The sequence below is a fragment of the Drosophila montana genome, unplaced genomic scaffold (genome assembly GCF_035044405.1).
Source record: "Drosophila montana isolate Dmon_TW-CO22-7 unplaced genomic scaffold, ASM3504440v1 contig_2534_1, whole genome shotgun sequence".
Classification (NCBI taxonomy): domain Eukaryota; kingdom Metazoa; phylum Arthropoda; class Insecta; order Diptera; family Drosophilidae; genus Drosophila; species Drosophila montana.
In genome coordinates this window covers 13,442-39,261 of record NW_026997398.1, presented here as the reverse complement: position 1 = coordinate 39,261, position 25,820 = coordinate 13,442, and the positions used below count along the sequence as shown (strand labels likewise).

General features: G+C 44.8%; 1 long non-coding RNA gene across 1 annotated transcript; it reads left to right on the top strand.

Annotated features, from left to right (window-relative positions):
* The first annotated feature begins 12,934 nt into the window (after nt 1-12,934).
* On the top strand, nt 12,935-13,426 carry LOC135428780 (uncharacterized). Its single transcript, XR_010436317.1, has 3 exons — nt 12,935-13,089; nt 13,145-13,224; nt 13,292-13,426. It is a non-coding gene; the product is annotated as an uncharacterized LOC135428780 (long non-coding RNA).
* Nucleotides 13,427-25,820: the final 12,394 nt, after the last annotated feature.

The following is a 25,820-nucleotide window of genomic DNA, read 5'->3' as shown; positions in this document are numbered from 1 at the left end:
TGTGTGGGTCTATGCTGCTGTGTGCGATGACTGATGAGCGACATGTGGCGCGCTCGCATATAGCCATGCCACATGCCACATGGCACATGGCACATGCCTCAACGCACTTGCCACCAACCGCTAGCAACTTGCCGATGCGCTGCTCTATTGGCCAAGAGGGTGTTGTTATCAACAACAACAACAATGCTGCCCCAGACAATGACTATGACAATGACACACAGCAGCAGCAGCAGCAACATGCGGCAAACAGCAGCAATTTCTGGACTTTGATTGAGCGTAAAGCAAACAGCAAAGCGAAATTTGCCGAAAAAAAAACAATGAAAATTTAAAAAAATCAACGCCAAAGCAACTAAATAAACGAAAATAGAAACAATTAAGATCGCGCTAGCCGCAGCCAACCGACTGGCAGATACCCTATAGCCTATAGACCCAAAAATGCTTCGAGTCAAATGCACTTGTTGAGCGAGCACAATGAGCAGCTACCCTGTAATCGGAGCTGAATTTACAAGCATTGCTAAGCAACGATACCCTGTACTTCGCTTTGCGATGCAATCTGCAGCCATTTAACCATAAACAAAATATCAGGTGAATAATTTCTTATTTTGAAAAGATTCCCTTTGCAGATATAAAGTGACAAATTGTATTTTATTTAATTAAAGCACACAAAAAATCCAAGATCTAAGCCAGCCAAATCAAAAATCTTACAAAATATGAAGCTATTCTTTTATTACCTCAGAAACTGAAAAGACCCTGTTTAATAATGAGCACAGGCTATACAGATCTGGCCACAAGCAAGTCAGTTATTGGTTGCCAACTTAAAAAAAGAAAAACAAGGAGAAAATAAAATAAAAAACAGGAGATAAAAGAGAAAAATTGAAAATTCAGCACACGAGCCGCTTAAGCTTCTGTCCATTTGTCCAGCACAGCGAGGCATTGTTTACGCTGGGGGATGGGTGTTTGTGAGTGGGAGGGGGGGTGCTTATTTATCAGTTGCTTTTGGCTAGTTTTAGTGGCAAACATATTGTCTATTTGTGCGCTTTATTGCCAATAAATCAGAATTTATTTGCAACAACAAACGAATTAAAATGTTCAATAAATATTTGCAAAGCCAGCCCCAAAAAGTAGTCGCGTGCTCTCTCCAACACACACTCATGTGAGCATGTGTGTGTGTGTGTGTGTTTGGTATATGGAGCCACTTGGCAGACGCAATAACTCTGGGCGCTTATCACGCAACATTCACTTGGACATATTCACTTTGAACGACGCTACGTGATGCGCATTTTTGTTACGCTCTTAACTTGAACTGAACTCGCTGTTCAACCACCCTCTCCCCCTTGTTGCCCCTCTCCATACCCTTCCATTTTCGATCCCTACCCACATTGTATGCACTGGACTCTCTACAAAGCATATGCTGCACTGAGCGAAATTTTGTAATAAGTTTTATATATTCTGTTCGTTTTATATTTGATGTGAATTTATAATTATGGCCAAAGATACAGATATAGATATAGATATATATATTACTCTTCAGATAGTTAATGGGAAGGATTGATCTATAAGTAGCAATATACACATAATATGTCGACTTTAAATCCTTTTTAATGATCTGCAACAAGTTCTGATGCCTCGAGAAATCTACCTGAAATAAGATATCTGTTGAAGCGCAGCCAACTTCACGCTGGCATAAACGCGTATTGTGTATGCATCAGGCGCAGCCAACTTAATAGTGCGCCCAGCTCAAGCCTTGCGCGCTGCCAGATCGTCAAAAAAGTTCAATGAAAAAGCGCAAAAATGCAATTTAATAATTAAAAGCAAACCAAATTGTTGGAAAGTCTCAAGCACTTTTCTCAGTGCAGCAACAAAAATGGATAGGAAAAAGAGAAGGGCAACATCTCCTGCCGTAGCAGAAAATCTATTAAAAAATTATGGGTTAATGCTGTGGGATTTATGGAGAGCGAGGCGCCGCAGTGCGTTGCAAACAAATTGTCCACACGTGAGACAATCAAAGTGGCATAAACAAGGCGTGGCAGGCGGCATGGTGTGGGCGCATGTGGAGAGTCGCCAGGCAAAAAAAGAAAAAAAGCAAAAAAAAAAAAAAAAAAACAAGGACACACTGCAAATGGCAATCGATGATTTGCGAGCGGGTCGACGCAGCGGGCGGCAACGCATTTTGGCGTTAACGTATGCGTCCCCGGGGGCCCATCGATAAGGCAGATGTGTCGTGCCGGCTACCGGCTAATTCCATTATGCAGCTGCCCAATGAGCCTGTCTGCGACGCTACCAAATTTGTTTGCCAAATGCCAAATGCCAAATGCAAATTGCAAGTTCAAGTTCGCCTTTGTTGTGAGCCGGACTCGAACCCGCACCCGCACTCGTGTTCGCGTTCGCATTCGCACTCGCGCACGTGTATCGAGTATTGGCAATCGTTATCGAAATGCGCTCCAGGCTGAAAAATGGCTCAACAACAAAACGGATGGGCGGAACCAACAAAAAAAAAAGAAGAAGAAAAACAGGGCAGGGCACGACTCCAATTGACTGATGGCCACTAATTAACTACGCGCATTGGGTTAGGTTGCGGGAGCTGAGGCGGGGCGTGGCGGGGCGGGGCGGGGTTCAGGGTGGGCCATGTTTGTCAGGAAGTCGAAGCTGCAAATGGTCGTTGGCTACGTTTTGGGGTCTGGCGTGGGAACCACTTGAAAATCAAATCAAGCGTTCAACTGTAAATCACAATAAATAATAAAAAAAAAAACGAGGGAAAATGAAAAAAATAAATAAAATAGCAAAGAAAAGAAGGCAACAACACAATTGGGGGCAGCTCGAGGGCTGCACGCCCCGTGCCCCGTGCCCCCGCAACGGAGAGTATTGCCCCATCATATCATATTTTTCACTTCATTGTGTGTCCGGCAACGCTGACGTTGACGTCGACTGCAGCGTCAACTGCGGCTGAGCAAGCCAGCAATTCCTTTGTTTGCTCGACGCTTTTGTCAAATGTCGAGTGTGTCCAGCCAGCCAGGCATGCCCAACAATACGAGCTTAAGAGGGGATGCTGGGGAAAGGGAGAACAGGGGGAAAGGGAGGCGGATTACAAGTACTCGGTACTCCGTGCACAGTTTATGACGCGTCGCTTACGTAATCTGAACGCTTGTATCTTGTATCTCGGCGCTGACAAAGCGCTGTCCATTTGGCTGGCTGAGCTGATTTGCCAGCTCCAGTTGGGTCAGTCTATTATGCTCGTAGTCCGGGCGCATTTGCACATTTCCATTTATTGAACAAAACGCTGCCAGCTATCTCTGCACTCCAATAGAAGCTGACTCTTTAATACCCTGCAACTATTGTATAGACCAGAAGCGGGTATCTTCAAGTCGTGCTCTTTAGACATCAAAAATGTTAGGTTAGCGCTTATAGCTCATATGTACATATATTTAACTTGTAACCGCCCAGTCTAGACATTCGCTACAGAGTATCACATAGTCAAGCGCGCATATATAAGTGTACAGCTGATACCCTGTAAAGTTAAGCAAAGCAGAGGAGTCTAAGAACGATCTTTTCGGGTTGGCATGCCTCAGCTGAGCTGATACCCTGTATCAACCCAGTTGTAAATTCTTCTAATTCAGATAGATACCCTGTAGATATATTAGAGAAGGACTTAGATCTGGGCAGGCCAACAGATACTCTGTTAAATATATCTTAAATCTAGATAATTTTGGGGATCTGCTTTACTTTTGATTTGGTTATAGGCATTTTTATACTCTAAAGTGAGCATAGAGGGTATAATGTTAAGAAAAGAGGAGAAGAAAGTAAGAGAAAAATGTTTGCAACATCTTTGCACTGTGTCCAGGGCATCTGCTAGTCGAGTCCAACTAGAGCACGCTTGGCTATTTTTTTTTAACATTTTTCGCCTTTTCTTTTGCCCCGCACTGACACATTGAACTAAACCCCAACTCGAACTCGAACCTCAACCTGAACCCAAACTCTGACCCCAGCTCCGTTTCGTACCCTTATGAGTGCTTATTCTTATGGCCAGCTTATATGGCATTGCTGTGTAATAAGACGGAAATAATTTGTGTTGTCTTTTTTTTTTTCGCTCGCTCCTTTGTTGTGTGTGTGTGTGTGCGTGGTGTTGTTGTCGCCGCTGAAGTGTAAACAACACATCATCCAATCCCTGGCCAGATTAAGTGGAATGCAGCGCAAATTGTTGACTAATTTTGCGCCATCAACCGAAGCGGACAGAGGCAAGCGCCATAATCATCGATACTTCCCATTCGAAATGGGCATTTCCTCTACCAGAACGGAAATTATTATATTTATGATTATTTGTCAGCTCATCTGATTACAATTTGATTTCCACAACATTCCGAATGGAATTCGATACAGACCTAATATAGCATTTAAATCGGGCACGTATTTGTGCTTCACTTTCCACTCCAACTGTATATTACTATATATACTAGCCTATTCTGTATCGAAATCTAATCGAAACTTATCCATGAAGCACAACCCTCTATCTGCAAAGAGAATTTAGTGTTTCCAGTTTCCAGTTCTAAGTTACAATCCAGCTCAATTTTTTAGAGCTTCGCAGTTGGAGGAACATTAACCTTCAATATTTAAATATTTTCTTTATTAAATGAAGGACACGTCTAATTTTGCAGCACGCTATCAACATTGAACACCAAATTTTGAAGAGTTTCCTTAAACTATTTAGTCTGACACTTTACGCATTTACTGGTAGGAACAAACATTAAGTGCGTCTGCAAAGGGTGAGGCTAACATTAATTGTATCCAGACTACGTACTTCTGATCAAGTTGGCTATCGAGCATTTAGTCACAGCATTCTCTTTTTAAGTAGAAAACGTTTGAATGTCAAACTGAAGGGCAACATTCCTTGGTCCCATTCACTTCCAGTCATGCCGGCGACTGAAACTCAAATCCCGATTTGAATGCAAGACACGTGTATAAATGAAGTAATGTCTATGCTGGTGGCCATAGAGCCAAGTATCTGTTGTCTGGGAATATGTATAATATCATATCTGCTCATCAAGTCTGCTCCACAATCTACTCATGATCTCTCATATTATGCCCAAGTTTCTGCGGCATTTCTCAATACTCTAAAGGTCTGCAGTTTCCTTCACAAGATATTTACCATATACATATATTTTATCAGATATAATATATATATATACTTTATTGTATATAGTATATAGTGTATAGTATATGGTACACGATTGTATTTAGAATATAAGAATAAGTATATATGTATATATATATATGTATACTGTTTATATCGTGTGCAATCGACTTATACATCTGAAATGCATGACATGTGGTCTGTTTATTTAACACCCCAAACCCCCCCTCCCCCCCCCCCCTCTTACGACCCCACCCCTTGACAACCCCCTCCGCAACGTATCTGCAACTCATGTACTTGCCAGTGGCTAATTAAACGTTTTCAGCTTTTGGAAAGGGCGGTGCCTAGGACCTCGTATGCCCGTCCCGGGCAAGGAGTACGCTCGAGGTCCTGCGGCACTACTCACACTCACGCTGGGGCGAACGGGTACTCGCTTCGCACTCATGAATGGTATCTCTATCTAACGCTGCGTGTAGCCGCGTTATTTTGGTCGAAATTGTGGCAAACGGAAAGCACACGAAATTTGATTTGCACTTTTTGGCCAGCTTATATAAATGTGTGTGTCTGAGTGTGTGTGTGTGTGTTAAAATACAAATAGACGTTGATTGCTTTGTTGATTTGTTTGCGGTTGCTGCGCCGCGTCAGCTTGTGCTGGAGTTAAGGGCGGATGGGGGCGTGGCAAGCGTCAAATGTTAGAGGGTTAGTTAGTGGCCCGTTGTTGGGCGCGGGCAGCCGAGCAGCGGGCGATGGGCGGCAGGTGGCGGGCGGTGGGCTGAGGCGGGGCAGAGCAGTCCCAAATGGCAATCAATGCACACATTGATGCAGTCATTTGCGCCTGCCAAAATCGAAATCAGCAAAAACATGCGAAGAACCAAACACACACACATGCCACACACACACACACAAACACACACACAACACAACAGTCACAGTGCACAGTGCACAGTGGGCAAAATTGGTGACCGACTTTTTTCTAAGCTAAGTATAAAGCGTGGTTTCTGTGGGTTGTTTTGCAGTTTAAATCCTAAGCACTTGATGCATAAAGATTTTAATTGAACTCGCTGCAAAAATCGCTGCTAAATTGGAATATTATGAGACTCCAGTCGGATGATATTTCAAATCTTTCATTTACTGAAATTTCTTTCTTTTTTAAGTCAACAATTTTTCAACAATATTTTCAAATAAACAAAGACAAGTTTTGTTAAGCTCACGTAAGCTTAACCTGCTCCAGTTTTGGCTCATTCTAAATAATATTTTGGATATGGTTCGATTCAAACCGATTGCGGCCTTGATACAGAACTCCTTTTTGTTTTTTTGCATGAAAAACTGTGCAGAAAATGCAGTTGACAAATCTATTGTAAGCCACATATACGTTAATTCAATTAAGAGCAACAATTCTACTTTTATTTCTAAACAAAACAATAAGAAAATGCAAGGAATTGCACTTACTTTTGCAGCTGCTCTGCTTAACATATGTTATCTTAACAGTTTTCTGTTCTGTTAACCTATATGTTAGCCAATGTCAAATCGTCGATTGCTTTCATAGTGCAACATTCTCGCTAGCTGGCAACCCTTTTTCTATTTTTTTGCCCGGGCAACAAAATTATTTATTGAAATTTTATAAATAGTGGGATCAGACAACGAAAATTTAAGTCTGCGAAGCCAAAAAAAAAGAAATGCGAGCGCCACACACACACACCAACACACACCAACACACACCAACACACACCAACACACACCAACACACACCAACACACACACACACACAGAGCACGGTCGACAAGGGTAGCTAATTTCATGCGATAAGCTGGCGTGGCACGACACTAGCCCCAACCCTTGAACTACCCGCACCCCCCTCCCTCCCACATGCGCTGAAAATGCTACAGTTTTTAGTTTTCCCCTGCCCCCTCCCCAAACTCAACTGCCGAAAATGTATGCTACACATTTGCAGTTTTGTTGTTATCTGCGCTTTACGAAGCCCACGACCGGTAGACCGGGCAACTATTGTCAAAGGGGCGGGATGGGGGACTGTGTGCGGGGTTAGAGGACTACAAGGTCGGTCGTATAGAGGCGGGGTATTGGGCTAGCCGGTGCCTGTGCCGGTGCCGGTGCCGGGCGTATTTTGGTCTCGGATATTAATGCATCATGGGCATTGTAAAATGTTCGTTAAGCTTCTGGCAAAGGCAACCACGTTGCCAACTACTACTACAACAACAACAACAGCAACAGCAACAATGAGGCGTCTGCTGCCATAAAATTGCGACGACAAGCAGCCCACAGGGCCAGCGTCTGGTTTGTGGGCGGGCGCGGGTGTTCTGTTAAAAGGGGGGCGACGCTCGCGCTTATGCGGTTTTTCCCGTACAGTCAGACAAAAGCGTCGTCGTGCAAGGACCTTGCCCAGCATCTCAGCCAGCAATAAAGCACCCACCCCCCGCACCACCCCTCACACACGCACACACACACACACACACACGGCGCCAGTGGCAACTGCCATTACAACTACTTATGGCCGTCACTGTTTTAAAATCAAAAGTCGCCCGGCACGGGCTTAGAGGCAGACATTTTTCGGGTGGCGAGCGTTGTTTTAGCTGGCATATCCTGTGTGCCCAGCACTCTGATCAGCTAACCGAACTCCCCCCCCCCTTTACTCCACGCCCCCTCTGCCTCAGCGCGGCCCAATAAAGCTTACGTCTGTAGGTTTTATGAAAATAAATTGTGCTTTATGCTCGATTATTACCGTAGACTTATTGGGTTCTGCTGAAGCGCTCCAAATGCGAACGGGTTTAGGCCAGCCGCCAGCATTCCCCGCCCCGCCCCTCGCCCCCTTAAGCTCAGCAGGCTCTCAGCTGTGGCCTTTGCATCCGGGGCAGCCATGTGTGTGTGCTTGTCTGTCTGTGAGTGTCTGTGTATGTAGGCGTGTGTGTGTCCTGGCCTTGGTCCTTGGTGTCCCGTCTTTGGCAGCGCTGTTGTAATTGTTAAGATTTTGTTACTTCAATTTATTATTGCGCCCATACGACCTGCCCAATGTGTGTGTCCGCATGTGTGTGTGCTTGTGTGTAGTGTCCTTTCCTGTGTGTGCTGCTTCTTCTTCGCAGGATGAGCTCTACGGCCTTTGCTTTATATGCTTGCTGGGGTAATTTGCATTTCACGTTTCGGTTTCGGTTTCGGTTTGGGATTGGGTTTGGGATTTCGGTGCGGCTGCACTCAAATGATTCGTGATTATGCGCAAAGTTGTTATAGTTTCTGATTATAAGCACCCATAACCACCCACACACCCAACCAGCCAGCCACCCGCCCACCTCCACCTCCACCTCCACCTGACTAGCCCTTTTCGAGGAACACACACGCACCTGCGCTTGGCCCCGGTTAAAGTTCTCGACGCGTCGCTCACTTAAAGGCAACCTACGATACGAAACGTTTGACCTCAACCTCAACCCAAATCCAAACCCAACTCCTCCCGCAGGAGCACTTAAACCCAAAGACAAACAACTGCCAACCTGTAATTTTCCTATACGACTCATAATTGTTACCCTCGCCGCTTAATGACCATAGAAAAAATATGATATCAAACTCGTAGCAGCTAACCTGAAAGGTTGCTGGCTTTGAACGGAATGAGAAAGTAAGGATAACAACGCCACGCCGAAGTTTTAATACTCTTGTAAAACAAAAAGTCTTTCTTAGTTCATTTTCGACCGATCGTTCCTATGGCAGCTATATGATATAGTGTTCCGATATTGATTGGGTTTCGCATATATGTAAGGAACATAGTGAAACTTACGAATCTCAAGTTGGATTAAGATATCTGGAAAAACGAAGAAGTTTTCCTTACAACAAACTACTTAACGACCGATCGTTCCCATTAAATGATACAGTGGTCCGATTCGTCAAATATATATAGTGGCTGCAACAGAAAGACAAACCTTAGCAAGGTTTTGGGACGCTGGCTTAAAAACTGAGAAACTAGCTCGCATAGAAGCAGACAGCCGGACGGACGGACGGGCCTGGCTATATAAACTCTACTTTTGATGCTGATCTATAATATATATATATATATGCTTCATGGTTTCGGCGCCGTCTCCTTTTGGGCGTTACACATTGCATGACAAAATATAATACCCTCTACAAGGTTATAAGAAGTGGCATTTTCTGGCATTTTTGAAACCTATCTCTATTCTATGCCAATTTCAGTGCACTTCCTATAAATCATGTACTAAATGCAGTGTACTAAATATAATCATGTGGGGCATGGATCATGAACCTCTATAGCTCGCATTCTGATCAATATGGCTAACATGTTCTCCATGCTCACTTAGCAGTAGAAATAAAAGAACATCCGAAAATCATCTTCATCTCAGAGCATATTCACATTGTGCATGTAATGGCAGTCGATTGCATACTACACACCTGTCCTCCATGTTCACTTTAAACACTTCGTCTTCGTATTTTAAGCAAAGTTAGCATGCAGATACACAAAGAAACTATTGATGGATTACCAAAGATAGGAATTATATGGAATGCCTATTATAGATGCAGCATGTTTATGTCCTCCATGTTCACTTGGGACACTGTCAATTCGTAAGCAGCATGTTTTTCTTGTGCTCGTTTGAAGTGTAAGTCTTCAATCGACTTGGGCTCGACTGAGCAATTGCAGACTGCATAGACTAGCTTGCGTCGATTCTTCACGTCCTCCATGTTCACTTGAAAGCCCATTAAATTCGCTTCCAGCCGCCCAGCTAGCCAAATGGGAATGTTAAAGCAATCGCTATTGGATTAAGGCGTATCACAAAAATAATTAAGCCTTTCAGAGCTCACTGAAATTACGGCCTGGAGGTGGCTCAATTGGGAGTTCAGCTGTGGAAGAGGGAGGGGGGGGGGGGTGGGGTTGGGAAGGGTGCTGGGTCGCTGAAAGTATAAAATTAACAACTTCATTGATAGGCGGCCCAGCAAAGGGCTAACAAATGAAGTGTGAGGCCGGGGGAGCAGTACACGTGCAGTGGCCAGTGCCCACCCCCCCCCCCCCTCCCCCGCTGCCCGTGGACACGATGGGGTTAGTCGTGGCGATAATGGTGCGTGACCACGCATCAGGCAACGATTTTGTCAGGGATTCCACTCAACGAAACCCCCCGTGCGGCCACCTGAGCTGACATTTAGCCAAGCTGACGAGTTAATAACCCTTTTTAGCGGGCGTGTGAATAGCCCTCTCCTTGCATGTGTGTGTGCGTGTGTGTGTGTGTGTGTGGACACGCGACTGACCAGCTTGGATTTTGGGGCAGTGGAAAGGAGACAAAGTCGGGCCGAGCAGGTGAACAGGGTCAGGGCCAGGGCCAGGCTGGCCGTGGCTGACCGTGGCTGGCGCTTAAGTGGCTCGAACGCCCTTTTAGCATGTGGGGGAGGCGCGTTGCGGCCGTGCATGTGTGGAAATGGCAGCAACTGGTGAAAGGGTAAGCCGAGTGGTAGTGAAAAAGCAAGTACATTGGGCAAGGGAGAAGCCAGCGGTTAAAGTAAACTCTGTGGCCAGCAGCGCATCGGTTAATTGAATCAAGTCACGTGATGTGAATAACAAAATGATATCGAGAAACGCGCACTCTAATTGACAAGCGAAGCCAGGCCCCAACCCCCAACCCCAACTCCCAATCACCCAAACCTTCTCTTACTCCCCCCCCGCACGACTCTTGTGTGTTTGCCTTTGGACGTCTCTTTTAGGTTTTTAATATTGCATGAGCGGGTCGAGCACATTTAATTTAGCTGCTTGTATTTGCATTTGACTGGTCAGCGACCAGCAACGTTCGGTCAACGCACCAAACCCCAGTCAAAACCCCTCTCCCCCCCCTCCCTTTTGCCAGCCTTTGGCAAATGTTGTCGTCAAAGCGACCGCAGTCGAAGATCTTAAAGAATTTTGTAAGATGTGCAGCCATAGCAAAGCCAAAAGCAGCTACAAAGCACTTCAAGGCAAAACTGCAACTTGCGGCCACCAACACACACACACACACACAAACACACACACACACCCTGGCATCTCCTAAAGTGTTCCAGTTGGGCCTGGCCCAGCCTGGCCTGGCTGGCAAGTTTTGAGCCAAGAAATCCAAAACCACACTAAAGACGCCAAAAGATGCAAAGGCGCAAACCGAAAAACGAACCCAAAAACCAAAAAGGAATATATACATATATATATATATATGTATAACCCCTCACCCCGCCCTCTCAATCCAAGCCCCTGCTGCTGCTGCTGCTGCTGCTGCTTTCATTTACTCCAATCTGGTATTTCAAATAGTCCTCCCGTATGCATTTCCCTTGGCCATCTTTGTTTTTTCTTTAGCCACTCTGCGGCTGTTTGCTTTCATCGTCTATTACGACACCACACACACACACGCACACACACACACACACACAAACACTTTTGGGGCTTTTGCCCTCAAGTCTAAAGACATTTTTAAGGCCATTCGTGTGGTCGATGCGGCACTGAGATTTCCGTGCAAATTGCAAGGCTTAAATTTCATTTCAATTTTCCAAATTGTTGCCTCAAATTGCGCCATTCGCATACAGCCCCCCCCCCCCCCTTACTCTTCCCCTCTCGACCGCCTTAAAATAAACCATACAAGGATCATGAGCCCAGCCCCAAGAGTACAAGTGGTCAGCAACCCCAATCACACAATCTAGCCATCCCTCCCCATCCCTCCACCCGTAGCACATATAATCCGTGCATGAATTCTCTTGAATACATTCACTTGCGATTTCGTGCTGCAAAATCAAATTGAATTTTTGTTCATTTACAAATTTTTAATTTCAATTTTGTATTTACTTTTAATTTATATATAATAGTATGTTTCCTTCTATTAAGAAAATATATATAAATATATAAATATTGTGCTACCGAGAGGAATATAATATGTTTAAATATTACGAGTATTTTTTTACGAAGGCATTTAAGTATTATATATGTGCGTGTGTGTTTGTGTGTGTGTGTGTGTATGCATGCATGTATGTTTGTTTTCTTTGCTGCTGTGCTGCAAATTTAAATAAAACGAATTTCTACCAAGTGCTCTACTCCTCGATTCTCAACAATTCAAGTAGGCTCTGCTGTTGTTCATGTACTGTATATATTTACATATATGTATATGCATGTAGTTATGTACATACATATGTATGTATACAAAAGAAACATGGATACATGTATGTGTTAGCTTAAAACTTCACCAAAAAAATGTTTATATCGCATTTCTACCGAGGAAGCTTTGATTCTGCGAAAAGTGTGAAACGGGCCGATCGGATGGTAAACAGAAAAGTTTCATACAAACGTCTTTCGCGATTTTTTCACACATGCCAGTGAAATTTCGCGAAACCCCGTCTTAACGTGCACCTTCGTCACATAAGGTTGATCACCAATCAGTCCGTCAGTCAGTCAGAAAGGACAAACAGTTTTATATATAGAGATAATATATCTGATAAAATATATAAAAAAACTAGCCAAGCCAACCTGGCTGACCTTTAGAGTATTGAGGAATGCTTGAGGCAGAGCTATTTGGGCTTAATATGAGAGATTTGTAGTACATTGTGGAGCAAACTTGAGCAGGAGATATTATCTTACACATATTAAACGGATGTTCACCTTATTTATACACTTGTGTAATATTCCAATCGGATTCTTTGAGATGCACGAGTTGGAATGACTGGAACTGAATGGGCCCGAAGAATGCTCCCTTTCAGTTTGACATTCAAATGTTTTCTACTTAAAAAGAAAATACTGTGACGAAATACTTCAAATATGCTCAAACCCAACTTGATCAGAAGTACACAGTCTGGGCAACTACTGTCATCCAGTTTCTCATGTAGAAACTACACACGACAAATCGGAAGTTCGACTCGGAGCTCAGCAGAGAGATCAACAAAACAAAAATTCTAAAAAAAAATGTAGTTCAAGTTGATTTAAATTCTTTGCTTGGTTTTAGCTTGTTTTGGTTTGTCTTGTAAGTTGTCTGAAGTCTTACAAAATTCCTCCTCTCTTAATGCATTCTCCTTCAGTCGAGACGGCCCTTAGAATATCTAGAGCAGCCGAAGCACAGATCTGTTATATTAGTTGTAAATACTGGAGATATCTTCAGGTAAGTTGGCAGCGCTGTTCATGTTGAATGGGATTCAATTAATGTTAGCCTCACCCTTTCTATGCAGACCCTGTTCTTGTTTGTTCCTACCAGTATATTGCCAGACTAAATAGTTCAAGGAAACTCTTCAAAGTGGATAGCGTGCTGCAAAATTATATGTCTGTTTCATTTCTAATAAAGCAAATGTATTTTACACATTAAATTGGTTTGACTCGATTACACGTGTAACACAACCAAATATAAGCCATTATGTATACATAAGCTATAATATATATATATATATAAAAGAATTAATATCCTAAAATATCCCGAATACCATATTTAACGCACTGCGGCTACGTTTCCAGACAGTTTCTTCCCCGCAGCACGCGAAATCGTGCGAATTTTTGCAACCTTTGCGTTAACTCAAAGCCAAATCAGAATCGCAATCAATATAATAAATCGTATTAAGTGAATTTGTTTTTCGCATTGCGATTCGTTGCTTAATTTAATTCTATTCGCCCCCCCCCCCCCCCTCCCTCCCTCCACTCACTCTTTCGCCAGGGAGGCAGCTGTCAGCTGCAGGATTGCGGGTTCGTCAGGTAAATTGCTTCACTCATTTGCATGCGAGCCAAGAAGGACAGGCCACACCCTGCCAACGTATGCGTCCCGCCCATTCTGCAGCCAAGCAACAACCAGCCTCCCCCTGCCACGCCCCTAACCAACTTAACCACAATATACATTCCCGTGCAGCAGCAACAACTCAATATAAAACTGATTATCGCAAAATTGCAAATTAAAAATTTTCAACTCGCGAATTTGTTCGTGTCCTTTTTTTTCCCCCAGTGGGTGACTGGGCGGCAACTGTTGGACGGGTGGGTGGGGAGAGGAGAGAGAAGGGGTCAGGGGGGGGGCTGATTTCACGCATATGTGACCAGATTCGATTTGCACGCTCAAATCGCATAATTCGCCCGCACGCCGCTTGGCTGATCCTCATCAACGGAGCAGGTCCAGGCACTTGCATCCCGCCACACCTCCCCTCCCCCCTCCCCGGCACGCCCCCTCAATGCTGCTCCTGCCTTAGCACTGTCGAGCGCGCTTTGTCCTTATTAAATTTTGCCAATTTTTATTTCCCTTTTTTTTTATCATGTTTTTTTTAAGCGAATTAAGAACGAGCGCAAAAAAAATCGCGGTTAACGATTGAGAGTGGTTTTTTTATAAAAGAAAAAAATGTGTGTGTGTGTGTGTGTGTGCGTGCGTGTGTTTGTGTGTGTCTGTCAAAATAAACAAGTTTATGTCACTGCAGAAATTTCATTTAATTTGCTCAGCGCTGGCGCGCAGCCCGCCAAGCAGCAGAAGGACCAAAGTTCAATTATGATTGACAGCAAGCCGAATGGCAAATACTCTAGCTGAAGCAAAGATATTGTGTATGTGCCTGAAAGTTATGTTACTTGAATTTGAATTCCTGATAAGACAGATCGTTGTGCTTTTTATTATGCAAAGAGATTGCGTTTCTTAGCGTCAAATATGTTTGTTTTGATTCGTTCTAATTGTTCTAATTTATAAAACAATTAAATTTAAAAATTTTAATAAAATAGAAAACCTTTTTGGCGGGCTCAAGCTGATTTCAAGCTTAAATTTTAAATTTTATTTGCCATAAACTGGAATCTAAATCGGTTTGATTGAATACAAAGCACCCGAATCTCAGTCCGAACCGAAGCATATTTTGCTTAAACCGGCTGCAATACCTTAAATATAATTTAAAAATAATAATTGAAATAGTCAAACATGATTTAAAATGATTCATTATTATTGATTTAATAAATGCGATTTGCAAGAACTTTAAAAATACGTTTGAGAGCCTGGATTCATGAAGTTCACTAAGCAAATCGTGAACCGAACCAGTTAAAATGTTTATTGCGCTTGCGGCGAGGGCTCACATTCCAGCAGGTTCCGAACTGGTTCCGCTATAAACATGCGCACATAAAAATAAATTAAACAAGATGTTTCTATAGCCAGTTTTATCAAATAAATAAAAGATAATAATAGCTTAATTATAAAATATGACAAAGAAACGCCCAATTTTTGTCGATGGAAAGATCTAACTAAAGCTAAGCAAACGTGCGGCACAACTGCTGTTTAAGACCTTGCATACCCCGCTGCGAAAGGGTATATACGTGAAACGATTCGCTGGCAGACAAAAGGTGCGCAGCGGAAGTTGCCCAACGCCCAACGGAAGCGGAACAACATGCACAGCAACAACAATGGGATGTGAAGCTGCGGCTACTGAACCTGAAAAGTGGTTAAATTACAAATTATCCACGGCAGCTGCCACACGAGGCGGGCAACAACAACAGCAGCAACAACAGCAGCAACAACAGCAACAACAAAGCAAAATCTGGGGCATATTGTGAAGCCAGCCAAAAAAAACAAAAAAAAAATATGAAAATATGAAGAATTATGCGGCACGTGGGACGCAGCACAGCATGAGTGTGAGAGAGTGAGCGGCAGGTGGGTGGCAGCGGGTGTCAAGGGGGGAGGGGCGGCTGCTACTTGGGCCATAAATCAAGCATAGACAGACGCAGGCTGCTCCATAATTCAAGCTCTGCTGCCTAGCCTAGCCCCATGCTCCGCCACCCATCCCCCACGCCACGCCAGCTTGCACCCTTATCACCCAAAAAGCTGTCCGCTGCCCCGCTGCCCCGCTGGCCGGCTGCCAGCGCACAGGTGCTGCCTTTCAATTTACACATGTGAATTAAGGTTTTAAAATTGTTGCGACAAAAATGGGCAAAAAAGAAAAGTGCGTGCGCGTTGACGTTGGGTCCGCGTCCAGGCTCAGGTCCGAGACGGGGCCAAATAATTCATTGTCATGCCCATGTGGCCGCCAAGTGGCGCCCAAGTGTGGCACGGTGGGGCGTGGGGTTGGAACTGGAAAAGATTAACCTGCCACAAGCAAGCAGCTACGGTTCGCATGCTGAGCCCTGCTCATGCCTCTAATACACACCCCCCCCCCCCCGACTCACACCTTCTGGAGTACCCCCCCCTCCCCCTCTCAGTGACACGTTTGTCGGGCCACATGCCCGCTTTGGTCCTTGTAATCGATTTTTGATTGAATATTGCGCACGGGCTGCACCCTTCCGCCGTAAGCCCTAACCGTAGCCGTTGCCCTTCACACTCAGCACCCGAACCCGGGCCCTCACCCTGCCATACCCCCTCACACCCCCCCCCTCCACCCTCCCGTGCACTCGTTCCCACAGCATGTTGTCACACACATGTCGCTCGTTATAAATTTTCCGCCTTTTCAAATATCAATAACTGTAAATATTATGAACACGTTCGCTTATGGGCTTAGCCAGGGCTACGTTTTTTTTCTTTCTTCATTTTATGCCCCCCCCCCCCCTCCAACAGCCTGCGCCACTGCCTTGGCCTTGGCCATCCCCGAAGCGTTTGTTTTTGCTATGTGTTTGCCCCTTTGACATGCAACAATCGTGTGGCACGACACCGTGGGCATCAACTGTGCAAAAAACGTGCAAATTCCACAGTTCCTCATTCTAGTTAGATGCTCACAGCGTTGCCAGATCGTTTAGGTTTCAATTTATATGTCAAACATTTGCTAGAAACATTTCTAATACGATTTCCTCACAATTTAAATCCGTGTCGTTAAAACATTCTGCTAGATTTGAGCCGGCGACCTCTCGCTTGTTGGTCTGACGTGCAAAGCACATTCGACTGCGTTGCTGTTGAAGGGTTTCACACAGACTGACCAATTGCTGGTCGAATTTTCCATGAACCCGTCTTATTTCAGGTCTTACGGCTTGTGCTAAGCTCCGAACACCAGCAGTCAATCAATCAGTCAGTCAGTCAGTAAGTCAATTGGTCATTCAGTCAGTCTGTCAATCAGTCAATTAGTCAGCCAGTCAATCACTCAGTAAATCACGCAGTCAGTTATTTAATCAATCAGTCAGTCAGTCCATCAATTAATCATTCAGTTAGTCAGTCAGTCAATCACTTAGTCAGTCAGTCAGTCAATAAGGTAGTCAGTCCACCATGCAGTCAGTAAGTCAATCAAGACAAACTTCCATAGATTGCATTTCCTAATTTCCCTACTTTTCTGTCATAATCTATTTTGTTATAATATAATTTCCCTCCTTATCTATTATCTGTCGCTTCTCTGATTTTACCCAAACAACTTCACTTCCCAGCAAAAGTTTCCATAACAATTCCCATTCAAAGCCAGCTCTAGAGCTATTTTTTTCCAGAATTCCCATTGTTCGACCTTTTGTCGCGCACCTTCAAGAGCTAAATGGCCCAGTGTCCGTATGTGAGTGTGTGTGGGTTCAGTTTACTTTTATCGTATGTGGCACAGTTGACTTTAAGTCCCCTTTCCCCCAGCCATGCCACGCCTCGTACCCCTCGCTAAAGCGTGGCCGCATAAATCCAAATATGATCACTTCATAATTTGACATTGATAGATGAGTTGAACCGAAATCGAACCAAAAGGGGTAGACGACAACAACAACAACAACAACCAGAACAACGGGCACTCAATCATGCACACACACACACACACACACACACACATGGCAGCTGGGGCGTATTATTGATTCAGTGAGGGGTGAAGGGGTTTGTGGCTGGGCGTGGGAGGGGGCACGATTTGAGCCGTGCGCCTTGACTGTGGTACAAATTTTGGGTTTGAGAGTTGGGTTTTGGGTTCCGTTTCAGGAACTGTTAATACCCTGTAATCCACAATTGGGTGTGGTGGGGTATGACCTGGTTGTATGTAGTAGAGGTCATTTTCGTTCCTTAAAATATGAATATTATGATGGTCCATTTATGTTTATAGATGTTGGAAGTCTTTATTTCATAAACTATGAATGCTTGCAATATAGATCCATTCCATAAAATATGAGTATTATTATATAGATGAGCAGCCGCATTCTGATTTATCCCTTCATCTATATACATATCCAAAGACTTTTTTCCATTAACTACAAATAATGTCCTTAGAGACAGCCGCATCCTGCTTGATCCTATTTTCTGTTGGCAGACTTTATTTCATAAAATATTTATATTTTGTCTCTATATAGACAAGGGCTTCACATCATGGTAGATCCATAAAATAAAAATATTATGTAGATTCCTAAATAAGCAATGGCCATCTATAAGACCTCTTCCTTTCCAGCGACTATGCGAGCAATGCTCTGCCAATTCTGCACGTGCTGTTAGTCAGTCTATCAATCAGTCAGTCAGTAAGTTAGTCATTCAGTCAGTCAGTCAGTCAGTCAATCAATTAGTCAGTTAGTCAGTCAATCAGTCAGTCAGTTAGTCAGTCAATCGGTCAATCATTCAGTCAATCAATCAGTCAGTCAGTCAGTCAGTCGGTTAGTCAGTCAATCAGTCAATCAGTCAATCAGTCAGTCAGTCAGTCACCCAGTCAGTCAATCAGTTAGTCAATCAGTCAGTCAGTTAATCAATCAGTCAGTTAGTCGGTTAGTCAGTCAATCAGTCAGTCAGTCAGTCAGTTAGTCAGTCAATCAATCAGTCAATCAGTCAGTCACGTGCTGCCAGAGAATCGATGTGCTCTGACATATGAATAAGCCTAAGACTTTAACATTTAACATACACTTTTTTTCAGGCCTGTTTTTCGATTATTCGTTTAGTTTTGATTTGTGGTAATACTTGGGCATGTTTTACAGGGTGTCTGTTAGTCGATCAGTGGATATATGTTTTCGTTTTTGTCTTTTTGGCCATTTTTTTGTTGTAGTCGTCCGCATAACGGCGCTTTTGATGGTTGTTTGATTTCTTGTTTTCCAACGATTGATATTTTATCGTCTTGCTCCTTTCTACTGAGTGTGTGTGTGTGTGTGTGTGTGCGTGTGTGTTGTGCTTTCGTCAGCGTTACATGTGGTTGCTTAATAGATTTTTTATGATCTGTTTGCATTTATATTCCTCTTTTTCTTTTTGCGGCTGTCTCTTGACTGCGACTGTAACCCTTTGCAATTGGCAGGGGGAGGGGGCTGGGGCTGCGCTGGGGTTGGGTTGTTTTCTGCTGTGACAGTTGTGTTGTGTGTGTGCATGTGTGTGTGTGTGTTGTTTTTTTTATTTATTTTTATTTTTCTGCTTCGGGTCATAGACTTGTTTGTCACTGTCGCCTGTTGTTGTTGCGCTTTATTGATACACTTTCTTCATGTGCATGTAAACATGCAAATAACATTAATAACCCGCACACACACTCGCACACACACACACACGACAGTTGCTGGTATCAATAATAAAAGCACACCATTATCATCATCATCATCATCATCATCTGCAACTTAATCATGCGGCTCAAATTAAGTGTAACTGCAGGTCACAGCGTGCATCAAGGCTCAATAAGCACACGGCCCCCACATAAACCCACCCCACCCCCGCCTGCCCTGGCCCACCCACACACAGGAGGGGGCAAGCTCCAACATGACCCCACCCAGCCCTGTACCCAAAGGGTTAATGGCAGCCACGACACGGCAACAACAAAGCAGGCAAAGCAGGCAAACAATGCAGTCCCGAGTCCTGGTCTTCAGCTTGTTCTGTAGGTCAGGGGCCATGGACAGGTGCGGCGGGGTTGACGGGGATAGGTACACCAGTAGCCCTTGAGCGCCATAAATTAACCCTTTTGTTAATTGATACAAATACAATTAATGTGCATGTGTGTGTGTGTGTGTGTGTGTGTGTGTGTGCGGCTACTTAACGGTAACTAAGCAAACACAACAACAACAACAACAACAACAACAACAAAAACTTTGGAGGCAGGCAGCGTGACGGTGCCGCAGCGACGACCATTTGATTGCAATCCTAATTATTGCTTAAAACAATTAACATTTCAATGTGTAATACAACACAATGACCACACACACACACGCACACACATGTCTGTGCTGCATAGGAAAAGGAACACACGGCGGCCACAGGATATGCATAAATGCAACAATACGGTAGCCCCTGGGCCTCTATGTGTGTGTGTGCCTGTGTGCCTGTTTGTGTGTGTGTGTGTGTGTGTGTGCAGCTGCTGGTCGCGTGCTCAGGTGTGCGTGTGCGTGTTGCGGGCTAGCTGGCGGGCTAAAAAGTCAGTGCGGCCCATCTTCGAAATGCCGCACAGGGGTCGAAAACCAATGAAAACTGGCAACACTTTTATTGTAAGGCAGAGAAGGCGACAGCTCCGTGCCCATAAAGTATATATATTCTGGATCAGCATCAAAAGTCGAGTGGATATAGCCAACTGCGTCTGTCCGCCCGTCCGTCTGTCTGTCTGCGAACTAGTCTCTCAGCATGAAAGCTAACGTCTTGAAACCCTGCTAAGGTCCGCCTTTTTGTTGCAGGCAGTATATATATATATATATTGGACGAATCGGACCACTATATCATATAGCTTACATAGCCACGATAAGTCGGGAAGTAAGTATTCCTATGGAAAACTTAACCAAACTCGGCATTTATTAGCTTCAGAATGTTCCTTACATAAATGCAAAACCTGAGCAACATCGGAATTCTATATCATATAGCTGCCATGGGATCGACCAATCGAAAATGAAGCTCTTGGCAGAAAGGCCTTTGCGCTTATCAAGATATCTTGACCAAGGCCGACATTTACTATTTAAGCTATGCTGCTTTTATAGCTTATGCAAATCTTGCTAAGATCGCACTTCTCTATCATATATGTAGCTTTATAGAAAGAATCGGTCGAGTAATGAGTTTTTCTATGGCACAATATGCTCCTTGCCGCGATTTCGTTTGTATTTACAGCCTTGAGAACCACTGTGCAACGCTTTCAACGGAAATGTAACGCAAACGTTGGCAACGCTCTGTCCGCGCCGCTGTCCACTTCGAGTGCCTTGTCGGTGCTCCTGCGTGTGTGTGTGCGTGTGTGTGTGTGTGTGTGTGTGTGTGTGTGTGTGTGTGTGTGTGTGTGTGTTGTGCTGGGCACTTCGCTGCCGGAAATCGTAATTACCATGTAGTATGTGGCCGCGCTGCCCGCACTGACCCCCTGCGCCCAGTTGTTATGTTGCCCCTTGGCCAGGCCTAAACCCGAAAACCGAAAACTGAAACTGAAACCTAAACGTGTATTTCATGCAACAACAACGCAATTAATGTACTTGCCAAACACACACGCACACACGCACACACAGGCATGTGTTTACATTTGCATTTAGGCCCTTTGTCTATGCTTTAGAGGCGTGCGCGGGGACAGTGGGCAGGGGGCAGGGGGCAGGGGGGCCACTGTGGCCAGCACTTTGTTTTAATGGCCTAGCTGGCCGCGCTATTATTAAATGTGCTGCATCTTATTATTAACAGAGAGTCCAAACAATGAGCCCGGCAACAATCCTTTGCCCCTAGCTTGGAGTCCTTTCAATGGGCAGCGTCTCGCATTAATTACAAAGCGAGCGCGCGCGTCGCCCGTTCACGCCCCCCGCCCAAACACATACATACCTAGAGAAAGGGGGGTGGGGATGCCCACACACTCGCTGTGTCCATTAATCTATTAATGCAGCAATACCCACTTGGAAGGTTGAAGAACTTCGACTTCGGCTAGCTGAACGCATTTCCGTTTCCGCTTCAATGGCAACGCCAGCCACCCAAAAACTGCTCGACTGTCAGCTAAAGCCAGTCACCCTCAACCCCAACCCCAATCCCAATGCCAGCCCCAATCCCAAACCCAGGGACGACCCTCAACGTTGGCCACAAAATGCTTATGCCGTGTGCAGATTGGCAGAAGTTTGGAACGAATGGCGGTAATGACTTTTCATTCTCGCCTAGATAACGCCAAATGATTTTTTGGCTGGCGCCCGAAACCTGCAGCTGGCAGCGACCAGGGACAGGAGCAGGGGCAGGGACTGGGACTGAGACTGAGAGTGAGACTGGGGCGCGGCTCATACAGTTTAGCAATCGGTTGGACTGGCTCGTCCCCCGTTTTGTTTCCATAATGAACGCAATAAACGCAACCGAAAAATTGCAAACTCTCACACGGCCCGAAAACTAGAAAATGGCGCGAGATTGAATGGATCCAAGGCGTAACTCGCCTTGGTCCTAACCCTTGAGCTCTAAGCCCCGGGCACACACATAAAAAAAAAAACAAACATAAACCCCGCATCTAACTCAGCTGAGCGCTTGGAATGCCCATGGAATAGTTCGGTTTGCTGGACGCGTTTCGCGTTCTGTGCGCTCAGCCGGAAAAAGGGGCACTGGGTGGCAAGTGGCAAGAGGCAAGAGGCAAGTGGCGAGTGGCAAGTGGCAAGAGTGGTGCTGGCTGCAGTTAGTCATAAGGCGCAGGAGGCACAGGCCATGGTCACAGACACAGGCAGACGGACAGACGGACAGAGATGGGGGTAAACGTTTTGTAGTGCGTTTGTTGCCATTTCCGGGACTGGGAGGCATTCGACTTGAGCCGGAGCCGGAGACGGCGCCGCTGTCTGCTACATTCACTCGGCCTGTTGTTGTCTTCTATTTTGCATAGACACTGCAGAGCTTGCTGGTTGGGGGGGGATGGCTGCTGTTGGGGTTAGGGCCGTCGCCATCGTCGACTAATTAACTGCGATTATTACGGTCATTACGTGGGATTTCCTTTGCGTAAACATCTTGAATTTTGGCGCTCGCACTGACGACAGCGACAAATGTTGTTGCTGCTGTTGCTGTTGTCTCTCGGCATTGGCAAAAAGGAGTTATGCCAGCTAATGGCTGTGGCTGCTGTCGCTCCGCTTGGCACCGCCCTGCGCATTCAGCGCCAACATTAAAGCAAATTAACCGCACCCCGTTCAGCTGCTGGTGCACAGGGAGAGAGTCGGCGCTCCGTAGCTCTGTTGCCCAGTTCGCTTCTAGTCTAGCTGTGGCCTGCTGTCCGCCCAACCCTGGAGCTAAGCAGCGCACCAGCCCCCGAAAGTCATTTGTTGTGCAATGTGTTCATGTGGCTGGCAGTTTAAAAACCAAAGCAAAAATCAATACAGACCCAAAGGATAACTTGCCGGGCCACTATTATGCGGCAGGGTTTGGGGCTGGGGATGGGGTTGGGTTTTTCGGCAATGGCGACGGCGACGGCGACGGCAACTTTCGCTGTCTGATTAGAGACACGCCAAGGCTAATGGTTATGATTGTGGTGGCCAAGATGACAGCGGCTTTGGCTTAAAGCAGTCGCTACACTCGCACCACTCGACCGCAAAGCCCACGAGCTGCTGCTCAAAATATATGTATAGATCCTTGAAGATGTCCTCTTTAGTGCGACGCGTCGCCCAGCGCCCGAAGACATTAGCCCAGCCCGTTTTCCCGTGCCCCGTCCCGACTCAGTCTCTAGACTGCGCAACGCCTGGCTAAAAGGTAAAATGTCTACATTCAACCTTTGCTTAAGATTACTCAATTAATGCACTTTAATTTTACGACTCGCCACTCAGAGCTGTGCGCGCGTGTGTGTGTGTCTGTCTATGTGTGTCTATCTTAAAGCGAAGCTCTTTGTTTTAACTCAAGTCGAAGTGCTCCAGCTAAAGCAATTTGCTTGCATACTGAACTACCAAATGAACTGGCTCCATTTGATAAATTGATAAATTGACTGAAAAGCACTGGACTAGTGCTGAAATGCTATTGAAGACTTCGCAAGGGCGTCCAGCTCTCTTAAATAATGCTTAAGTCTCAAGTTTCAAATACAGTTCGAGTTACATGAGCTCCTACACAGATGGCATATAGGTGGCGATTCCTGCTCGAGCAGGCATTGAATTAGGCTTAAATAGAAGGCAGCTCTATAAAGTTCAAAATGTGAGCTGAATATCCTAATCTACAAAATGAATCAGTCCAGATACATTTAAGTCTTAAGGTGATGCGTCCCTGCTCGGGCGCCAACTAAATCCCTGCTCGGGCGACAAGTATATATAAGTTTACCTGAAACAGAGCCTAATCCATAAGCAGAACTATAGTCCCTAAGGCCAAGCCTGACTAACCCAACCTGCACAACAGTTCGATTTGAGTCTTTAGATTTTGCGTCCCTGCTCGGGCGCCAACTTAGTCCCTGCTCGAGCGCCATCGAAATATAAGTTAAATCTTATTTGAGCTTTAGCTAGAAAGTTAAAGCAGCTCTTTAATGTTTAAGGCCTAAACTGATTAGCATAACTAAGATAGCATAATAAAGATCAGTTTTGCTCAACAGATTTATCGTCCCTGCTCGGGCGCCATGTAAATAGAGATTCAACCTAAAACTGCGCTTTAATAGAAACATTTAAGCAGGTCTGTAACGCTAAAGTCTAGAACTTATTAACGTAACCTGCGAAGTGAATCAGTTCAGATGTATCTTAATCTATAGATTTATCGTCCCTGCTCGGACGCCATGTCAATGTAGGTTAAATTTGCATTAAGCTTTAATTAGAAGGTTTGATCAGCTCTTTAATGATTGATGCTGATTAAGCTAACAATGAAAATGTATCAGTTATGATATATCTCAGTCTATGCATTTTGCGTCCCTGCTCGGGCGCCATTAAAATGTTGATAAGTCTTATAGCCTGCGCCAACTACTTGGCTTTGATAGCTGTAAATTGGCTAAAAGTAAATTGACTTACGCATTGCATGCAGCAATTCATGAGTAGACTCTGTTAGCTTCAATTGGGTTCGATTAAGGAATTGCTAGCTAGTTCCTTGTTTGAGGCAACAAAATTGTGAACTGTGTTGACACATATGGAGAGAAAGTGAGGAGATAGAGGTAGAGAGAGATGCAGAGAGTTAGAGGGGGGGAGAGAGACAGAGTACGTGCCATTTGGGCATTGTGTGCGCTTTGTCCTTACCGACGACGTCTCGCCTCTGGGCTCCGGCTAGTTTTCTAATCTAGTTTCGTTGTTGCATTTATTGTAAGAGCAACGAGCATCAAATTCAATTAGCCAATGTCTTGAGAGCCCCACGAACGCAAAGATGATGGCTAGAAATTTGTGAAATTGAAAACGGAAAATGCCAAATTGGAAATTTGGAAATTCAAATGTTGTTTGGCTTTAAGATCTGACATCAGGTAGAGAGCTGCTAAAGTGCCCGTCGCGACGTCAAAAAGTTGGCCCCCATCCCATCTCCAGCGCCCAACTCCGGCAACATAATTTGCGGCACCCAAACCCTCAGCTGCTCGACATGCAACTGATATGAATTTCCATATTGACAGCCGGCGACGGCTGCCCAGGCTGGAGGCCAGCTGGAGGAAGTTTTCCCGTTTTGTTTGTTGTTGCTGTTCAATTTTGTGGCCGTTGTTTTATGGCCAGCTGCCACTCCGCTTCTTGGCTACTTTTGTTTTTTTTTTTTTGGATTTTTGGCTTTTGAATATATATGCGTACTTCTTCTTTTTTTTTTTTGTTTTGTTTTCGACCGGCCCACACATTCCGCCTAGCGTTTTTTAATAAGCTGCTGCCCGATGCCCCCCGAGAAGTACAAAGCAAATATAATAACTTGCAAGTAGCGTCTGTCCGAGCAGGCCATATATTTGGCCAGTAAACCAAAAATAATGCAGAAAAAACGAGAAAGTAAGGATAACTTCGCCACGCCGACGATTCAATGCCCTGCCAGACGATTGCCTTGCGGCTTTGCAGTTGTGTGAGAAAAGTGAAGCTCATAAAATCTGACTTTGGTGG